Source organism: Chiloscyllium plagiosum, unplaced genomic scaffold (assembly GCF_037043375.1).
Source record: "Chiloscyllium plagiosum isolate Xiang-an unplaced genomic scaffold, Cpla_swu_hap1 HiC_scaffold_51, whole genome shotgun sequence".
In the NCBI taxonomy this organism is placed as follows: Eukaryota; Metazoa; Chordata; class Chondrichthyes; order Orectolobiformes; family Hemiscylliidae; genus Chiloscyllium; species Chiloscyllium plagiosum.
In genome coordinates this window covers 35,400,990-35,413,653 of record NW_028270189.1, presented here as the reverse complement: position 1 = coordinate 35,413,653, position 12,664 = coordinate 35,400,990, and the positions used below count along the sequence as shown (strand labels likewise).

The 12,664-nt window shown below is 44.6% G+C and overlaps 1 long non-coding RNA gene across 1 annotated transcript in view; it reads left to right on the top strand.

The window, feature by feature from the left end:
* Positions 1–449: 449 nt before the first annotated feature.
* The window catches only part of LOC148135155 (uncharacterized), an 81,492-nt gene continuing 69,277 nt past the window's right edge, over positions 450–12,664 (top strand). Inside the window, exons 1-2 of the long non-coding RNA XR_015755547.1 lie at positions 450–525; positions 9,035–9,146. This is a non-coding gene — a long non-coding RNA (uncharacterized LOC148135155). The remainder of the gene's footprint in view (positions 526–9,034; positions 9,147–12,664) is intronic.

The following is a 12,664-nucleotide window of genomic DNA, read 5'->3' as shown; positions in this document are numbered from 1 at the left end:
ACTCTACCCAGGCAGGTGAAACACTGGACCTCCCCTCAGAAAACGAGGTCGGGCAAGTGACTAAGTGTCATTCGGAGAGCACTTCGGGTCCAGTGCCCACAACTGTCTTCATTTTAACATAGTTATGGAAAAAGATCAGCAGGTCCACAGATTGAAGAGGAAAACTGGAACAGGGCCAGGTTTGGGGGCATTCTGCAGGGTCTGGCCAGCGTCAATGCCGTGAATTTAAAATTGCACAATGCCCAGCTATAATCCAACTCGCTTTGGAAGCGCTGGTCATCACTGTAACAGATGAAAGGCTTAAACTAAATTTGTTTGATATTCTATTCCATGACACTGCCATCATGTTGCTATAAATTCTGTACCTTAGGATTGTGCTCCACAACCACCTGATGAAGAAGCAGTGCTCTGACAGCTCGGGCTTTCAAATAAACCTTTTGGACTGGAACCGAGTGTTGGGTGATTTTTAACTTTGTCCACCCCCAGTCCGACACCGGCACCTCCATATTATGATTCCAATCGAGGGTGAGTCTGTTTGAAGGAAAAGGAACAACTGGCAAATGGGAGGCTGTTCAAAGTGTGGTATCAAGAATCCAGGACCCGTATGCCCCATTGGGATAAAGGGAAAAGCTGGCAGGTTTAGGGATCCTTGGCTGATGAGGTATAATAAGGCTCTGGTCTTGAAATGAAGACTGCATGCGTTGGGTTTAAGATTTCCGTATCTACATATTCTTAAAGACATGATCAATCTGTGGAGACCCTACGATCCTCTCAGTCCCTGTAATACTCCCAATCTGCAGAAGTAATTCCAATGCCTGTGACTCTTTCAATACATTTCCTACAAGACCCACTATCTATGTGATATCTTTTCATTGCCAGCACCCACCCTGTCAATGTAAGCTCCTCCAGTGTCTCCATCCATCTACTCATTTCCATAATATTCTCCAGTTCTTACATGTGTAAACATCACGCTCCCCTACAACCCTTCCCACTCTGACCAAACTGGAGGAGGTTACTAATGCTCCCTAATCTGTGAAACTGTCTCCAATCAAAGTTGCTGTCTTTATCACTTGGAGAATTTGTCTGATTCCACACCCCCTTTATCTAAATAACCTGCAGAACCTAAGCCTTCCTGTGTCTATAAACATCTTCAGTCACGACTACCCTCCATACGTCTATTTGTTTTTCCAATCTGTACAACCCACTTTATCTCTGTACTCAGCTCCATTCACCTGAAACATTCCTGTCTGTGTAAAACACCCCATCCTACCAACATCCTTATCCCTGTAAACTGCTCCATTCCTCCCAACCTCCCCATCTCCATGAACTCCTGTAGGCCCGATAGCTCTCCTCATTTCTGTAACCTCCTGTGGCTCTATGCTCCTCCCTCCCTGTGAAAGCACCTCCAGTCCCCACAATTCTTGCAGTCTGGTCATCTGCCTCCTGTTTGTGTCACTTCATTCAGATCGCATCCTCTCCCGCTTCCCGAAACCTCTTGCTGCCACCATAACTCTTGCTATTAGAACATGGAATAGCACATTCCAGTACAAGCCCTTCAGCCCTCAATATTGTGCTGACCTATTATCCTACTCTGAAGATGAAACGAACCTACATACCTTACACATTACTATCATTAATGTGCCTATCCAAGAGTTGCTTAGATGTCTGTAACGTGTCTGAATCTACTACCATGGCTGGCAGTCCATTCCAAGCACGCACCACACTCTGTGTAAATAACGTACCAGTCCCTTCCATGCCGACAGGATATCACAACCCAATCTGGTCCTACCTGCCAGCACCTGGCCCATATCCCTCTGATATCTAAGCTAAACCTTCCGCCAATTACCTTAAACTTATGTCCCCTTGTGATAGCCATTTCGCCATGGGAAGTAGTCTCTGGTTATCCACTCTATCTATGCCTCTCATTCCCTTGTACACCTCTATCATGTCACCATTCTTCCTCCTTCGCTGTGATCAGAAAAGCCCTAGCTTCCACAAACTACCTTCTATGGGCATGCCATCCAGTCCAGGCAGCATCCTGCGCAATCTCCTCTGCACTGTCTTTAAAGCTTCCACGTCCTCCCTATAATGAAGCGAACAGAACTGTTCACAGTATTCGAAGTGTGGTCTAACTGGGGTTCTGTACAGCTGCAGCAAAATCTCACATCTCTTAAACTCAATCCCCCTGTTAATGAAAGCCAACACACCATCCGCCTTCTTAACAGCCTGTCACCTTGGGTGGTAACCTGAGGGATACAGGATCCCTTTGTTCCTGCACGCTGCTAGGAATTCTGCCTTTAACCACGTAAATGTTTTCTGCAGAATCCTCCAAACTAAAACTATCCCTATCTTTGTAAGTTCCTCCAGTCCCTACAACACTCATAAATTGTGAAACCTCCTCAAGTCCATATATTCCTAATGTCTGCAAAATCCTCCCATCCTGATGTCGCTCCATATCTCTGTAACCCCCACCATCCTCCAGTGCCCTTCTGGGGAACATTGCAAAGGAAGGAGGAGTTGGAGAGTCTGGGCCATGTTACAAGGTATGAAGGGCTGCCGAACCTGGAGGATGGTACAAATTTCGAAAGGGACGTGGGACTTGCAGAAGGTTAGAGGTTCCGGGATTCATTGAACCTGCAGGATGGGACAGGGGATGGCTTGTGGAACCTGGAGGATATTATGATTTGAACCACAGGTAGTTTTTGATTGGACAATTCAGCCGATCTTACAGTCATAGAGATGTACAGCATGGAAACAGACCCTTCATTCCAACTGAGCCATGTCGACAGGATATTCCAACCAATCTAGTCCAACCTGCCAGTACCTGGTCTATATCCCTCCAAATCCTTTCTATTCATATATCCATCCAAATGCTTCTTAAGTGTTGCAATTGGACCATCTGTAAGATTGGCTGAAAGATCCAATCAAACATTACCTGTGGTTCAAATCATAACATCCTCCAGGTTCCATAACCCATTCATGGTCACATTCTGCAGATCAGTCCCACCTGCTAGCACCCGGCCCATCTCCCTCGAAACCCTTCCTATTCATATACCTATCCAGATGCCTTTTAACGGTTGCAGTTGTACTTGCCTCCACCACTTCCTCTGGCAGCTCATTCCAAACACGTACTATCCTCTGTGTGAAAAAGTTGCCCCTTTTTATCTTTTATATTTTCTACTCTCACCCTAAACCTCACCCTATAATTCTGGACTCGCACACCCCAGGAGAAAGACTTTGTCTATTTACCCTTTCCATGCCCCTCTTGATTTTATAAACCTCTATGAGGTCACCCTCCGCCTCCAACTCTCCAGGAAAAACAAACATCACCTGTTCAAACTCTCCCTATAGCTCATCCCTGGCAACATTGATGTAAATCTTTTCTGATCCCTTTCAAGTTTCACAAAATCCATCCGATCGGAAGTAGAGCAGAGTTGCATGCAGCATTCCAAAAGTAGCCTAACCACTGTCTTGTACAGCCGCAACATGACCTCCCAACTTCTGTACTCAATACTCTGACCAATAAATGAATGCACACCAAGCGCCTTCTTCGCTATCCTAACTACCTGTGACTCTACTGTCAAGGAACTCTGTATTTCATTTGAAAAATTGCATAGACAGGTAGAGTGGCCCGAGGTCTTCTGGGTCATGCCATTTCAGTCTAAGCTGGTAGGCAGAGCCAGTGAAATATTTGCAGCGCTGTCTGATAAATGGTCGAGAGATAATGCACATTTCAAATAGGCTATTGTAAGTGCTTATGGATTGCTTATGAAACAGAAGCCACTACAATTCTTTTTACTGTACCATCGCTATCTGTCAAAGCTCCTTCAGGTCTATATCCTCCGAATTGTTGAAACCTGCTATCACCATTGGAACTCCCATTATTTCCTAACATTGTTGAGTGTCTAAAACTTTCCTTTCAGGTTAATCTCCTCCACTGCATACAACACTCCTAGCCTGTGTAATCTCTTCATTTCCTTCAGTTCCTATTTACCTATCTATAGGTATGACTGCTTTGTGGCCATTGCATCCTCATTTATATCTGCAAAAGGCTTTGCTCACTGTAGCACATCCTATGCTCATAAGTGAATCTGGTCTCTCACAAGACTCTCTATCACTCTCTCCTCTAGTCTCTACAAGCTTCCCTACCCCTGTCGTATCTTGCAGCATGCACACCACTCACTCTCTCTGACATACCTTCCAGTGCATAAATTTATCTCTCCTTCTAACTGTAGCCAGTCTACAACTTCATCCCTGTCCGTGCAACATCCTCCAGTCCATATACTCCTCTCTATTGCTGCAGCATTCTCCAGCTTATATCATCTTCCATGTGCTTGCAACATTCTCCAGTCCATACCCTCCCTTTCCCTGTAATATTCTCCAGTCCATACCATCCTCCCTATCACTGTGATATTCTCCAGATCCCATAACTGTTGTTAGATGTGCCACATCCTGGAATGCTGTGAATGTTTCTACGCCCTGCTCAACATAGCCCATGTAACGAGCCACAACCCTACATACATCCCTATCTCTGGAATCTAATCAAAGACGCTTTATCTCTCTAACTTCCTCCAAACAATAAAATGTTTTCTCCTGTGGACACTCTGTAGCAACTGTAACTATGTTTAACCCTGCAACATTGTCGCGTCCCCAAACATCTCTCCCACTCTGTGACCTCTATCCATCCCTCAAAGGCCCTCTCTCGGTGACACGCGCCATGCATTTGCAACAAGGCAGATGGAATGACAGCATTAACTGAAGGGAACAGATATGATTGAACTGTTATTGTGGAGGTGTGGCTGCAGCATGACCATGACCGCAATGTGATTATTGAGGGGTTGTAGGGAATTAGGCAGGATCAGCAAACAACCAAACAAGGTCCTGTTTTGTTGTGAAGAAAGGATGCAGTCAGTGCATTAGTGAGACAGCCAATTTAATCTGGAATCAAAATATAGAGTCATTTTGAATGGACAGCTTCCAAATAGCAAGGGGGATCTGGAAGATCAAATCACAATCCATGCTCGTTGGTAAGTTGGATACAATATTTTCTTGGTGATAGTAGACAGAGGCATGTGGAGTGGTGAATTCTGATTGGACGTCTGTGGTCAATGGTGTTTCACAAGGATCAGTGCTGCTGTGTCTGTGTGTAATTTATATCGGAGATTCAGATGGAAAGGTCAGCAGTTTGATTGGTAATTTTGCAGACGGCATTTGGAAAGGCATGTAATGATTAGGGATAGTTAGGGGAATTGTGGATAGTGAGGAAGAGTGTTCAAGGTTGCAGCAGTGTGTTGATCAGCTGGAACGTTGGGCAGAGATGTGGCAAATTGAATTTCATCGGGACAAGTGTGAAGTGATGCATCTATGAAGTCAAATGGAAGAGAGAAGTGCACTAATTGACTAATTGGAAACATTGATAAACAGAGAGACATTGGATCCAAATCCATAGCACCCGAAATATAACAACACAGTAGGATGTGGTGGTAAAGGAGGAGTATGGTAGGCTTACCTTTATTGGTCACAGTATTGAGTACAGAGGTTTGCATGTCATGTTGTGACTGAATGAAACTTCATTCGGCCATGTTTGGAAGGTTGCGTGTTGTTCTCATCGACACACCACAACAAGGATGTGGAGGTTTTGGGGAGGTTGCAACAGAGGGTTGGCAGAATATTGCCTGGATGAGAATGTGTTTACTGTAAGGAGGTTGGACGCAGTTGGATTGTTTTGCGTGAGTATCGGAGACTAAGGTGTGACCGGGTACAGTTATATAGCATTAGGAGAGGCGTGAATAGTGTGGATAGTCAGAATCCTCCTTCCAATGTAGAAATGTCAAATACTAGGGCGCCTCGGTTTAAGGTGAGAGTGAGAAGTTTTAAGTGAGATGAATGAGGCCAGTTGTCTTTATCAAGAGGGTAGAAGCTGCTCAGGAGGTGGGAGAGGTGGCAACGAGAGCAAACATTTGAAGGGCATTTAGACAGAAACATGAACAGGCAGAGAATAGAGGGATATCGCCCATGTGCAGGCAGATGGGATTAGTTTAGAATAGCATCATGGTCAGCACAGCCATGGTGGGCCGAAGGGCCTATTACTCTGCTGTACTTTTCGATTTTCTAACTTAACGACATCTAACCTGTCAAAGCCCCTCCGAATCCTGGACGTTTCATTGAATTTCTCTCCCATTCTTCAAAACCCCAATAGTTTCAAGGGCAATCTACTCCACCTCTTCTCATTGGAAAATCCCGCCATCTCCAGGATCAGCCGAGTGAACCTTCCCTGGCCTGCCTCCAATACAAGAATGTCTTTCCTTACAGATCACATACTGTTCATTATCATCTAGGTGTGGTCTGATATGTACCTTGCATCGTTTTAGCAAGACCTCCTTATTTTTAGAATCCATTCCCTTTGTAATAAATGGCAGCATTTGATTTGCCTTCTCTATGACCTGCTGATCCTGTAAGCTACCTGTTTCAGATTGATTCACAAGGATTCCCAAAACCCTTTGTGCAGTCAGTCTGAAACCAAACGGTGTTAGCCTGACAGTGAGTCGGGAACGTGCTGGAATGTGTTATAAAGGATATGACAATAAATGATAACTGGATGTGTAGAAACAATGGGAGATGTATGATTTTATAAAAGGGGAATATATTTAAATCTGTTGGATTCTATATTTTGGTGTGACCTTAAATGGCAAAATAGATAAGGTTGAGGGAGGCTAGTTGCGGTAGAGGTATATTTGAAATTTTAGAAGCATTTTGACAAGTTCCAACCAAGGCTAAAAATTATCTCGGGAGAGAATAGGGCCCCTGAAATGTCAATGAGGCTGTCTGTGTGGAATCACTGCTGATGGGTGGGATACTGAACAAATATTTTGTGTTTGGATTTACTACGGAGAAAGATATGGAAGCTCGGGAACTTAGGAAAATACATATGGATGTCTTGAAAAGAGTGCAGGAGAACAGGAGGTGCTGGATGTCTTAAAATGCAATAAGTTAGATAAAACCTTGGGACATGATCAGATGTATCCCAGCGCCTTGTGAGAAGCGAGGGAGAAAATTGCAGGGCCCCTTGCAGAGATATTTGCATCATCAACAGCCACTACAGGCCAGGCAGACTGATGCAGGGGTGGTAAGTTGTTGGAGGAGATTCTGAGGGGAATGATCATCATGCCTTTGGAAAGGTAAGGACAGATTTACGATCGTCAGCATGGCTTTGTGCACGGGAAATCATGCCTCAAATGTGAGTGTGGAGGTAGACAAGTGAGAGATCAAAGCAGAGCAGTACACGATGTCCACATGAACTTTATCAAGGCCTTTGGCAAGGTTCTGCATGGCAGACTGGTTAGTAAGTTGAGATCAGACATAGCCAGGGAGCGCTCACCAACTGGATACAAAACAGGATTGACGGTAGGAGACGGAGCATGATCATAGAGGGTTACTGCTTAAACTGCAGGCATGTAACTAACAGTGTGCCGTGGGGTTCGGTGCTGTGTCACTGTTGTGCATCATTTATGTAAACAGTTTGGATGATAATACAGAAGCCATGGTTAGCAAGTTTGTGAGTGAGACTGAAATTGGTGATAATGTGGACAGTGAAGAGGGTTATCGAAGAGTACAAAGGGAGCAACAATACTGCTGGGCCAGTGAGGTTAGAAATAACAGGTGGAGAAATGCAAGATGTTGTATTGTGATAAAGCAGACCAGGCTGGACTTGTACAATTAATGTTCGGGCCCTGGATACTGTTGTCAGTGACCCAGGGACGCAGGTACACAGTTTTTTGAAAGTAGCGTCACAGGTAGACAGGCTGGTGAAGGAGGCGTTTGAGATGGTTACCCTTCATTGGGCAGAGCATTGAGAGTAGGAATTGGGATGTCATGGTGTATCTGTACAGGACATTAGTGAGGCCACTGTTTAAGCATTGTTGATTATCTGGTAAAAATCAACTTGTTCACGTATGTCCTTCAGAGAGGGACACCTGGCATTCTTACCTGGTCTGGCTCACATGTGACTCCAGTCCCACAGCAATATGGCTGACTCTGAGCTGCCTCTGGGCAATTAGCAGGAGGGCAATGTATGCTGGTCCATCCGGTGACTTCCTCAGGCCATGAATGAATCAATGAAAATACAGATGTCCATCCCTACCTCTGCAAACAGCTCTAGCTGCAGCAATTCGTACTGGCTTTGTAACATTGTTCAGGCCTTTGCCCCTCTCTGTAACACTCTCACCACCTCCAGCACCTTCAATTCTCCCTGTTCTGACCATCTGATTAAATGCTGACGTTTCCTCTTCCTACTGCACTCCTGCTTGGAGACTACCTAGCGATCTCTTTAACCAATGCGTCCACACTTCTAAACGTTGGCTTCTTCAGAATTGATAGGTTTTTTTTCATCTCTTAATCAAATCCTTTAAGTCCTGGGCCAAGACCGTCCGAAGTGGGGAATGAGCATTGGGAAGGTGTCGAGCACCTCGAGACTTTCAGTGGGGAAAATGAGAATCCAAGAGAAAATAACACAAGGAACGTGCTGCCACACCAACGCTCCACTCCCCCTTCCCATGGCCACCTTCTGCTCCAAGTGTAACAGAACCTGTGAAAGGTAACATCGTTCTGTACAGTCAACTCAGGACCCGCACCGCCCAGGAGTGGGAGAGAGTCAGCCTCGTCTGTGACCCACCGCCAAAGAGATGATGAGATAGGAAGGTTGAATCCCCTCACAATTATCCCAGTGCCTTTGTTACAAATTCAAACAATTCCCTGTTAATGCAGTGTCTAAGAATGTGATATCACTCAGTATCTCTCCATGTGGTATCCCTCGCTGTGTCAGTCTATTTGCTGCCTCTGTCAGCATTTCTCCCTCTTACAGATGGTCTGAGATCCTGAGTCAACAGAATTCTCCACTCCAGAGAGATGCAGCAGCACGGGCAAGGGATGGAGATTGGGATTTTCGAGATCGCTGCTGGACTCTGTGCAACTCTGCATGTGTTATCCTCATTGCATCAGTCTAATTTCCCATTCTGTCTATTTCTGTCTCATGCAGGTAATCAGGATGTTCCTAACTCCTGTCTCATCCATCACCTCATTAAAGCTGGTTGGTCAGCCAGAGAGGGATGGAGAGGGACATCTGGAGCCTTCAGTAAATCCTGCAGCCGGTAAGATCGCTCACAGTATACAGCACAGGGTGGAAGGAGGAGATGTCTTTATTAAGACCTGGAAGACAGGACTTAGACACAGATCTGGGCAAGGAACAGCAACATTCTAGGCTTCATTCCCACCATCTTGTGAGGGTCCTGCTTTCACCTCTACTGTACTGGTCCTCGATGCGACAGCACAGGGGATCGCAGGCATCAATCCTGGCCCATTCTGTGTTCGTGATCACTGTAATATCCTCCAGTCCCGATAATCCTACCTCTGTCTGGAATCTCCTCTAGTCCACACCATTCTCTCTGTCTCTGTCAGGTTCTCCAATCCCTAACACCCTAATTCCTAAACTTCTGCAGTAGATACTAAATTCCTTCATCCTGGTAAACCCTGACAGTCCTGTCTATCCCTGTAAGATCCTCCCACCAATGCCACCCTCCATGTCAATGTATTTGTCTTTAACCTCTCCATCGGTCCCTATCTATGTAATCTTCTCCAGCTCCTACAACCCTTCCTTTGCTGTGAAAAATTTGTAATCTCCTTATCCTTCTCCAATTCTTTGATCTTTATCTTGTTAAATTTCACCCTCATTCCCGACACCATACCCCTCGCGACCACAGGAACCTCCTTCAGTTTGTGCAACCCTCCCCATCTGTATAACTGTCTCCATCCCAGCACACTGGCATTCTCCATTGCCTTCCGATCTCTGTAACCTTCAGAACCGAGAAGCCTTGTTATAACTGTAAACGTTTCAGTCACTACAATCTTCCATATGTCTGTTAGTATTCACAATACACTTCTCCCGGAAACACACCCCGTCTGTGCCTCTCCGACTGTCTGCCTCTCCCTACATCCATCCCTATCCCTATCTCCAGAATCTAATCCAGCTCCCTCTATCTCTGTAAATTCCTCCAATCCCCAAACCCCTTTGTCCCGCTGACATTCTTGACCAGATGTAACTCTGTTTAACTCTAAGATCCTCGAGTCCCTGGAAGCCTCCCTGTCTCTGTAACCTCTACCAATCTGTTTAACCCCCCACTACTGAGGAATGACTCCCTGTATTCGCCATAAGGCAGATGGAATGACAGTGAACAGATATGATGGAACTGTCATCCGGAGATTTAGCTGCAGAATGACCATGACTGGGAGGTGAATACTGAAGGGTTGTTGGGATAGAGTTATAGAGTGCAGCATGGTAACCAACCCTTCGGTCCAATCCATTCATGCTGAGCAGATATCCCAACCCAATCTAGTCCCAATAGGCAGACTAGGCAAAAAGCCAACAACTTGTGAAGGAAGGATGAGGTTAATGTATTAATGAGACAGTCATGTGGATCTGAATATCAAAAGTGGAGCTGAGAATAAGCAAGCAGCAGCAACCATTAGCAGGAATTCTTTTGTAAGCACCAGACAGTGATGGGAATGTCAATATGGTTACAGTCAGGACTGTATGTACTAATGGCAAGGGCAGTACAGTAACTGTGTGTGACAGTGGACTCCATGCCGACTGATACAGCAATGAGTATCAGTGCTGTAACGGATAGAATCCTGGATTGTATGTGAGGTGGTTTTCTATAACATCATCATATTTGTAGATCAAATGCTGTGTACTAATAAATATCCAATAATTCCATTATAAAGGAGTTTTGTGAGCAGAGACCCATAATATTATGCAAGATATAATGAATTTGTGCTCAGATCATGAGATGTAGGAGGGGAATGAAGCCATTTGGCCCATTGACTATGCTCTGTCCTTCAATTAGATCATGGTTGATCTGATACTGTTCAACTCTACTTTCCTGCCTTTTCCACAAAACCCTTGTTTCCCTGATTCATTAACATCTGCAGGAGGTTACAGAACAGTTGGAGAGATAGACAGAAATGGCAAATTGAGTTCAATCTGGACAAGCGTGAGATGATGTCAAATTCAATAAGAACGTTAGCATACTGAGGGATATTGATATACAGAAGGATCTTGGTGCAAGTCGGTAACTCCCAGAAAATGGCAACAGAAGTATTTCAGATGGGAAAGAAAGCAAATGGAGCACTGGCCTTCATCAGTCACAATGTTGGGTATAGTGGTTTCCATCTGATGCTGTGATTCTATAAGACGTTTGTTTGGCCACATTTGGAGTATTGTGTGCAGTTCTCACCTCCACACAATAGGGAGGATGGGGAGGCTTTGGAAGGGGTGCAAAAGGGATTTATCAGCACGTTACCTGTGTTTTAGGGTTTTTAAGGGTGTGTTAGGTTTAAGAGGAAATTAAACAAAGTTGGATAGTTTCGTGAGAGTATCAGAGGCTGACAGGTGACCAAGTATAGGGATATAACGTTAGGACAGGGATAAATAATGTAGATAGTCAGTATCTCTTTTCCAATGTGTAAGTTTCAAATACTGGAGTGCATAGGTTTAAGGTGAGAAAGAGGAAGTTTAAACGAGATGTGTGAAGCAAGTTTTTTTTTACGTGGAGTGGATGTTACAGAGGGAGGTCGTAGAAGCAGAAATGTGAGTAAAGTTTTGAAGTGGGATTTAGACAGAAACATGAACAGGCAGAGAATAGAGGGATATGGACCATGTGCAGGCAGATGGTATGAGTTAGAATAGTATCTTGGACAGCATAGACGTGGTGGGCCGAAGGGCCTGTTGCTGTGCTCTACTGTTCTATTTTCTAACTTCCCAGCATCTGCCCGATCAGACCCCCTCAGAATTTTGGATGTTTCATTCCATTTCTCTCTCATTATCTAAACTTCAATGGGTTCAACCTCAACCTACTCCACCTCTTCTCATTAGAAAGTTCCTCCATTCCCAGGATCAGCCGAGTGAACCTTCTCTGACCTGTCTCCAATTCAAAAATATCTTTCCTGCGGGCACTCACACTGTTCATGATATTCGAGGTGGGTCTGACTTGTACCTTGCATAGTTTTAGCTAGACCTGCCTAATTTTAGACTCCATTCCCTCTGTAATAAATGTCAGCATTTTATTTGCCATCTCTATTACCTGCTGACCCTGTGAGCTACCTTTTTCAGATTGATAAACAAGATCTCCCACAACCCTTTCTGCTGTCAGTCTGAAACCAAATAGTGTTAGCCTGACAGTAAATCGGGAGCATACTGACATTGTTAGAAAGGATATTTCAATACACAATAACTGGCCACTTAGAAAGCCAATTGATTAAAAGAGAATTTGTTTTTGAGCCTGTTGCATTTAATTTGTTGGTGTGAATATAAGTGGCAGAATTGTAATGGTGTAGGAGGGTGTGGTGGTACGGGGGATATGGTGTATTTGAATTATCAGAAGCCTTTACGCAAGTTTCAATAAGGGCTAAAGAGTCACTTGGTAGAGAATAGGCCCCCTTAAAGATAAATAAGGTCACCCATGTGTGGAACCAGAGGAGATGAGTCAGATATTAGACAAAATAGTGTTGTCAGAATTTACTGTGGCGAAAGACATGGAAGCTCGGGAACGTGGGGAAATAAATAGTGATGTCTTGGAAAGAATCCTCAACAGAGAAGAGAAAGTGCTGGAAT